The following is an 8,632-nucleotide window of genomic DNA, read 5'->3' on the forward strand; positions in this document are numbered from 1 at the left end:
AGGAGAGGTTAATGGCCTGCTGGACACGGAGCTCCTGGATTCGCCACCCTGGATTTTCCTCCTGTCTTTTGCACCTGGCTGCTGCAGGGAACAGGGCTTGTGTACCAAGATAACCTGGAGAAATTATTCATAATTTCTCAGGCTGGTCACAGGTTTAAATCTGGGTTGGGCGACAGGTGACTGATAGCTTCCACCCACTGGTGATGTTCAGTTGGGTCCATTGGCTCCATCCCTTCCCCCGTGAGGGAGTTTTTTACTCATTAAAAAAAAAAAATCACTGCCAGCCACTCACTCTAATCACCAAAGATAGGACCGGGGCTAAGCATGATTTAAGAGCACATCCTGTTTAATTTATCAAAGGAGGAGACTGAGAGGTGACTTGATTACAGCATTTGTCACGGGGCAAATACACCGGTACAAAGAGGTAACTTAATCTACCAGGGAAAGGCATAATAACCACCTCTTCCTGGAAGCTGAAGCCAGACAAATCTATCTTGGAAATAAGGAGCGATCTTTTCATAATGATTAGCTATTAGAACAAGCTACCAATCTCTGTCTCTTAATGCCTTTAAATCTGGACCAGATGTTTTTCTGGAAGCTTTTCTCTTGCTGAGGAGAGGAGCAGGGGTTACTGGGGAAGGTAGTGGCCTGTTACAGGCAGGCAGGAAGTGAGATGGGAAAAACCTCCCTGTTCTCCTCCAAAACATGGCCTGGCTCCTGGAAAGAAAAATGCTGGGGAGAGTGTTGGGAATGCTTTTGCAGGTCCCTGCCAGCATCTCTGCTGGGGACAAGCACCAGCCTGTGCAGCAGCTTCCCAAAGCTCTTGTGCCTCCCCTCCCATGGTTTGCTTTGCCACGCGGCAGTGACTCCTCGCGCAGCAGTTTGCACTAGAAAACCCATCACTTCATTTGTGGAAGCATTTAATGATTCAGGAGCCGGCAGTTCCCTGGGGATGGTTTCCACTGCCTCCAGAATTCCTCCCTCTGTGGCTGCTTGTAGCAGAAATCCCCGGGGAGCTGAGCTGATGCTGGCACCGAGGGAAATGTGCTACCAGGACATTCAGTCCTTGCTTTATTTCCACTCCAACCATCCTCATTTTCGGGGGTTAGAACTAGACTAACGGGCTGTGGTGGCCGGGAGCAGCGGGGATGGGAAGGCAGCGGCTGCCTTTGTGGGGAAAGAACTTGCTTACACCTCGCAGGCATGGCCGGGGTGTCTTTGGCAGGGATGATAGCCAATGGCTGATTTTGGGGCTGTTTCTTAGCTGGTAACCTCCACTTTTAATACTCAAGACATGTATAAATGCTAAAACCCCTCTAAACTCAGCATTACACCTGCCCTCACTGAGTGCCCTCCTGACTCTTGCCGTTTTGGCTTCAGGGGACCGGAGCATCTCTTTGTGCCCTTGCAGAGTTTTCTGGCCTCCCCAAAAGCAGGGTGTCTTTTTGTCAGTTTGGATAGGTTTGGCTCAGATCTGGGTGAGCCAATCCCCCCTGGTCAGGCAGGGCCTGGGCAGAGGGGCTGTGAGCTCTGGACTCCTACCAGGATGGAGCCAGCATGAGTTTGCACGCTGTGCTGCCCGGCCCAGCTGCGCGCCCCAGGTCAGGGCTTGCTGTGTCTCACTGGCCAAAAACCCAGTGCCACGCCGGGAGGGCACCACATTGGTCTGGCTCCTGAACTGGTGAGGATCGGCGCCAGGTGGAAACTCTGTGAGACAAATCCCTGGGGTTTTTTAATGAATCCTCCCCAGCCACGCTAAGGTGGTGCACCACATCTCAGAGGGGTGGAGGCAGGAACTTTTCCCTGGCCCCACTGGAGATGCTGCTCCTCCACCCAGCCTGGATGCATCCTCTCTCCTGGCTGCTTCGAGCAGCTCAGACCCAACAGACCCTTCCAAATTGTTCCCTTACCCACCTGAATTGTCCCAGCACTATTCCGGGTGGCCAGGAGCAGCTCAAGTACCGCAGGGCAATACCCAGGGATGCTCAGTTGTCTCTGGGGGTAACCATAGTAACGGAGCAGCATCTCTGCTCTCCCGCTGGCAATTTGCTTTTTCATCCTGCATTAAGGTGGACCCTCTCCGACTCCTTTCTTCCCCTCCGCCTGCCCTGAACAGCAATGCCAAGAGCTCTCCCACCAAGGGGCCAGCTTTCTGGCTCCTCGTGCCACATCCCATCCCATCCCACATCAGGTTTCATCCCGCTGTATAACGGGATACTGACGGGGAACCAGCCCCCAGCACCCTGCGTGGAGACCGGGAAGGCGGCGACTGGAATTTCTCCTTAACACAGAGTCATAAGTGTGAGTGGGACAAAATTAGGGGTTTCCTTACACGTGTTGTTAAAAGGTCACTGTCAAGGTTAAAACCCTTAAGTACTCTTTTTTTTTTTGTTTGAAATTGTAAAAGGCCTCAATTAGTAATAACATGCTGGCTTATTAATATGAATTGAATTTTTCAGTGCTGAATGTAATTATCACCCGTTAAGTACTTTGTTCACCTTTCACATTTCTCCCTGCTTGGGGAAGGCAAACACATGAGTCAGCGTCCCTTTTTCTGTCGGTTTTAGGCAGTTTTGGTGACAAGCTGTCGTGAATCAGCACAACACTGCAAAGTTCAGGTCGCAAACGCTCGCCACGATGCTGCTCCCAGAGAAAAAAAATGGTGATTTAAGGGAGGCGTAGGAGACCCCCACCCTGACCCCTGTGCTTTGGGGAAAAAAAAACCCAAATGAACAAATTTGGAGTCAAACTGGGCACCGTGGTGCTGCTTTAAGGGAAGATGAGCTGAAGGCTTTCCGATGGGATATCGGGGTTGGGGATGGAGAGGGAAGAAGAGATGTGTCTGAGATGGCAGAGCAACACCCCTTCCCTACACAGTCGATGCTTCCCCTTCTCTTCCCCTGCAGCTGGCACATTTATTTTGGCAATACCTCATTAGCATGTAATTAAGCCTTCCCCTCTTTGCCAATGCCACCTGATGACCCCAAGCACCACACCTGTTCCCTGGGCCGTTTCTCATTGTCCCCTACCAGGGTCCCTGCTCACTGGACTGCAGCACCCGCGCAGGGTCTGGGTGCAGGTGCTGGACACTCAGGGATGGCATTACAGGAGGGGGGGGGGGGGGATTGGTGACCCCAAAAGTCTGTTATCTGGGGGCTGGCATCCCCACCTCGTGGGCTTGCTGTCCGTTTGGGTTCGTGGCTGACTCAGCCCCAGATGGTTGCTGCGAGCGCTTATATAACGGCGTGTTTTGGTGGGGGCCGGGGATGCGGTGAGCGGCGAGGAGGTGGGCGCGGGGGCGAGGGAGGGAACAGAGCTAAAGATAAGCTTGGCAGCTCTGGCAGAGCTTTGCCAGGCCCCGCGGGAGCTGGCAGGGGAAAGGCTGCTGGGGATCAGGGGATCAGGCACCGAGCTCGCAGCCACTGCGGCTGTAGGGGCACGGCCCCGCTCGCCGGCCCGGCTGCCCGGTGTGTAACTGGGGTGAAACAGCTTTGCACCCACTGCCAGCAGCTGCTTTCTCCCCCCCGAGCACCATAGGTGCTCAGCCACAGCTCCTCCTTTCCAGCTTCACCTTCCAGCAGCCTCTGCGCTGCCACAAACAGACCCCAACAAACCACCCCTGTTTCTTAAAGGTTTGGTTTTGTTTGTTTTTTTTTTTCTTTTTTTTTCTTCCCTCGGTGTTTCACGACCTGGGTGCAGGAGGGCAGCAATTTTTCCTGGTTGCAGGACTGAACTGAATGGCCTAGAGACTCCCCACAACCTTCACCCCCATCGCTCTCTTCCTCTCTCTTTCCCTCCCTCCCATACCCTCTGCTTTGCTGGTGGCTGTCAACCAGCACTGAAGCTGGCGATCGGAACAGAAAACTGATGTTATTTCTCTTAAAGGGATGTTTTGGGTGACCTTTGACCTCTGTAGAAGTCTTCCTCTTTTGCTCAGTTTACAAATTCAATGTAAACACAAAGATGACCCTTGTTTTATGGGAGTTTTATTTTAATGCTCTGGAGATTTGCTAAATAAAAATGATTCTACTATGAAGGATGTGCTGCGTGTGATGGCTTTTCTCAGGCGGGGCAGCTGGGAGGTTTGGGCCAGGTAATTAAAAACCTGAGACCCTGCTCTGTGCCTCAGCACTGGGGTTAACCAAGAACCCCCAGGGATGGTTTTTATTTGGCTGGAGCTGCCCTCTGGAGGAGCCTTCCCCAACGCCAGCAGGGCTGAAGCTGGATTTCATCCCCAAACCCTTTTTTTACCTTGTATCAGGCCAAACACAGGGCTGTACAGGAGCAATCCCAAAAAGCCTCGGAGGCTGCTTGAAAGCCCTGGAGCAAGGCAGATCCCAGAGCCCCAGCAAGGGTCCTGGATGGCCGAGGGTCCCCGCTGCAGGAGGGATGGAGAAGGTCCCCAGACGTCATCTGCTGAGCGCTCCATACGGCAGCACCATAATGGTGCCGGGTGTGGGGGCGACGGCAAGAACAGGCGCTCGGTGTCGGCAGGAGGAGTGCTGCGGGCTGGTAACAGCACTCAGATGGTAGGGGGAAGTCCGCAGCTCCTGATAATTAGGAGAAAGACTAAATAAATCCCTTTGAAAAAGACAATGGGGGGGGGGGGGGGGGGGGAGGGAAAAGTGCATGGGGAAGAAGCTCAGGTCTGGGCTCCTGCCAGTGATGGAGTTGCAGAGCGCTGCCACCCACGCTGGATGGGAGCAGAGAGGGGCGTCGTGCCCGCAAGGTCGAGGTGGCAGAGGTGACACCCGGCACGCGGAGGGCTAGCAGCGGCCGTGGTGGTGACAGCGGGATCGGGGGGTTGCCAGCCCCGGGGGTGGGTCTCTGGGTGCTCCCCAACTCCCAGGGCAGGTCTCCATCCCACAGCCCCTGGCGCAGAGAGGGCTGGATTTACGGGGAGCGTGAATCTGAGGATTACACCGCCGGAGTCGGACCAGCCAAAAATTGTTAAAAATCAGAATATCCGTAGCTCAAATCCAGCTTAAAAGTCAAACCAATCATCCAAACCATCTGTCTCGCCATTGAAGATAATACTACTTTTATTGTTTCCATAAGCTGCTAAGCAGCTTTTCAGTAAGAAAACCCCCGCTCTGCCGGGACATTTGCTGTGGTGGGATGGCAAGGGGGCCTGCCCCGTGGCAGCCAGCTCCTGCTGGGACGGGGAAACAGGGCACGATGCGGTGACACAGAGGATGCAGTGCAGGGATGGGAGAGCAGGGACTGGTGCTGGGGTTTATTGCATTGCTCCACACCCAGGTGAGGATAACTGCCCACAGCCGGCTGCCATCGCCTCCCCTGGAAACCCACTGATGGAGGAGGGGATTGTAGTACCAGCTCTCCTCCAAGACATCCCAAAACTTTTCTGGAGGTTCTGGCAGCCGAGGGTGATGTGTGACAGTGTGTAACAGGAGCTGCCCTTGCTGCTGCCCACCTGACCTTCTCCCAGAGGTATTATTAGCCTGTCGAGAGCAGCCAGCCTGAGCCACGAGCTTTCCATCTGCCAGCCCTCCTCGGCTGCGGGCCAGGGAGAGGAGCTGTGCACGAGCCTCCCCATTTCCCCAGGGAGATGCACCACACCGAAAACTTTGAGCCACTCTCCAAAGTCTGCTCACAGATAACTGGAAGATGTCTGTGCCCAGCAGAGAGAGACCAGCCTGTCCTGCCTCTTCTAGACCCTCCCTGTAGTGCCCCATTGAACTTTTTGCCATGCAGTTCACCCTCTCCCAAGACATCATCCCCATTCCCAAGCCCTCATTCGAGCAGCCTCTAAGGCGATATAAGCTGATGTCTCAATTCCCATCTCTGGTTTCTGCAGGTGACAAAAGCATCATCTCTCATGCCCTTAACTGACATCCTTCCTGACACATAAACACCCCCTTGGCCTGTGGATTACAAAACAGGACATGTTTGGGTATGAAAAGGCCTAAGACATGTTATTTGCTCCAGCCTGAGAGAGCAGGACACATGCTTGGGTTGAAGATATGTCTAGGGTGAAAATTCACTGTTGCCTGTGAGTTTGCATTGATGCAATAAGAGCACAAGCACTTCTTAATGAAATCACCCCAGAGTCACTTACATTTGTGCTGGCATCTGGATGCTCCTCCTGCCTTTGCTCAGGATGAGTTTGCTTGGAGACATTATCCCATGGGAAGACATATCTGAACTAAAACCGAATTGTCCTCACAGGGAAATAAAGAAGGAGAAAGAAGTATTAGATCAGCAACCAACAAGCCAACAGGAAACTGCTCTTCTAAAGATCATCCAGCTTTTACTTTGTCTTCTTTTAAGTGCCTGGCAGCAAGCTGGCCCTTCTTTTCCCCTGGGACAGGCAGAGTGTTACCAGCTCATACAAGCCTGTCGTGGGATTTTCTACCTCTGCTGCAGAGCCCCAGCTCCCAGAGCTGTGCGGTTAACGGCGACTCACCATTGCCACCTGGAAAGTGACTTTGCAGCTAACACAGAGCATTTCACTCCAGCACAGCGCAACAGCTCATGGCCAGAGCACCTGCTCACTGCCCCGCGTCTCTGGCAAGGTTGGCACTGATTTCATTCCTCTTTCTGAGGACTCTCTTGGATGCTTGGTTCCTCTGCAGCACTCGACCATGCCTCTGCAGGCAGTGTGCTGGGCTCCAGGGATGACCCCATCCTTTCCCGCTACCCAGCCTCTGCCCAGGGCTCGCCTCAGGGACCTGGCTTGCAGCCACCAAAGCCACATCACTGACTTTTAATTAGGGAGAGCTGCAATTAGTGGAACACCAGCAGAGTGAGTGGAGAAGCCCTGGCCTGTCAGTCTTGGCTGCTTTACAGTGTTAGGCTGCAAGGTCCCTGACGCTTTCCCTAATCAGCCCAGAAAGACACATTGCCATGACCGTGACAGTGCCGCGACCGGGGTGTGCATTGGATCCCTGGTACAAATCCTACCTGGACACACCTCACATGCAACACACCAGCTCCCATGGGCTAAATGTCTGCAAAATTTCATCCAGCAGACCAGTCCAGTAATCTTCCCCACGGGAAGACTGATAGGTGGCATCCATAATTTTACTTCTCTATGCGTTTTTGTGTCCTTTCTCCACACAGCAATGTAAGGGTTATGCTGAGAGTGCAGACAAGGACGGTCCTTTGTGCCTGTATCCTTTCCACTGGGTGTTTCCAGTCTTGGGGATGAACACAGGCTCTTTGATCTCAACATCAGAGAGATCCAAACACAGTGATCCAAGGAAACACAGTTGGGAGGCACCAGCAGGGTCAGTCCCTTGGAGCTGTGTTAGACTGAGGGCAACTGTTGCCAGAGGGGTCCATAGATTTCCATATGCCACAAGCCATAAAGCATCCCCTGGGGGTAGAGCATCAGCATAAATCATCTGTTGTACATATGACAACAAGCCACAGAAACCACAGGGAGCAGCAGGCGAGGTCGGGATTGTCACCGTGTCCCTGCTGCACGTGAGAACTCAGTCATAAGTTCCCGACGTGGGAGTGGGTACTGCTGCCTCCTGCTCGGCAAGGACAGCGCTGGGCTGGCAGAGGGAGCTGCTCCCACACCGTCCATCCTCATCCTCCTGCTGCAAGAGGGATTTGCTGCTCCGTGCTGCAGAGAGCAAGTCCTTGACTGGCAGTGCTGTGCCTGGGCTGCAGATCCCACCGGTGCTATTTCCGAGATGCTGGCAAACCTCCCCTCAAGAGGAAAGAAGCTCAGCCAAGCCTGAAGTGACCTGCTGGGGCAGGGTAGGCTCCTTCCACTCTTGTATCAAGTGCTGGGATTTATATAAAAGGGGATTCTTTGCAGGATGGCCTGACACACAGAGAGTGAGGTTGCTCACAGACCGCAGCTTGAATACCCCCAGGATCAGGGTGAGCCCCATCCCCTGAGCACTTGGCTCCCTCTGAGGTCAGGATGGACCTGTGCATGGAGTCACAGGACAGGGCTCTGGGCCACCCATGTGCATCAAGTGATGTTACGCATGCCTCTAGCACTGCCTGGACCCAGAGTTGTGACACAGCACCCTGGTCCCTCTTTTCATCCCATGCTTGAAAAATTAAGGTCTAGTTCCTCATGTTTCCATGGTGCCACTCACTAAACAAACCCCCAGCCCTCCACATGCCGCGTCTCCCCACACCCCAGTGCAGCTCTGCCCCCTCTCCAGCACAGAAGCCCGTGAGCTTCCTCCAGCCATGGCTGCTCCTGTGCATTCTCCAGCCTTTGATTAACTCCAGGCTCCTCTCTCTTCACAGCCCCCTGGGAAATAAAAGCCTCCAATGATGCAAATTTTCTCCAGCTGATGGAGAAAGCAGGAGATGAACTTGCTGGCGGTGGTCACGCTCACCTCTGTGAAGGGCCTCTGCTGAAGCTGGGGATGGTTTCTTGTGCACAAAGGTGTTCCTGCGTGGCCAAGGATGCTGGCACCAGTGGGGTGTCCCTGACACCCACAGGTACCTTCACATTGCTTCTGGAGAGCTGAGCCCAAGCCACATTGCTGGGTGACGTTTTCACTTAGAGCATCAGAGTTGCCACAGCCTGAGGTTGGCTCCTTGCTGTAGCAGCTTCACCGAGTCCTTTCGGAAGAGGACAGTTGGGGGTCAGGGGGAAGCAGGCTCCAAAAATCCCTGCTCAGGACAACGGCCAGTC

The 8,632-nt window shown here is 53.8% G+C and overlaps 1 long non-coding RNA gene across 1 annotated transcript; it reads right to left on the minus strand.

Moving 5' to 3' along the window:
• Positions 1 to 3,970: 3,970 nt before the first annotated feature.
• LOC116960742 lies at positions 3,971 to 7,188 on the minus strand. Its single transcript, XR_004406539.2, has 2 exons — positions 6,080 to 7,188; positions 3,971 to 4,550 (listed from the first exon to the last, which is right to left on the minus strand). It is a non-coding gene; the product is annotated as an uncharacterized LOC116960742 (long non-coding RNA).
• Positions 7,189 to 8,632: the final 1,444 nt, after the last annotated feature.

The sequence above is a fragment of the Tyto alba genome, unplaced genomic scaffold (assembly GCF_018691265.1).
Source record: "Tyto alba isolate M040663 unplaced genomic scaffold, T.alba_DEE_v4.0 Super-Scaffold_28, whole genome shotgun sequence".
In the NCBI taxonomy this organism is placed as follows: domain Eukaryota; kingdom Metazoa; phylum Chordata; class Aves; order Strigiformes; family Tytonidae; genus Tyto; species Tyto alba.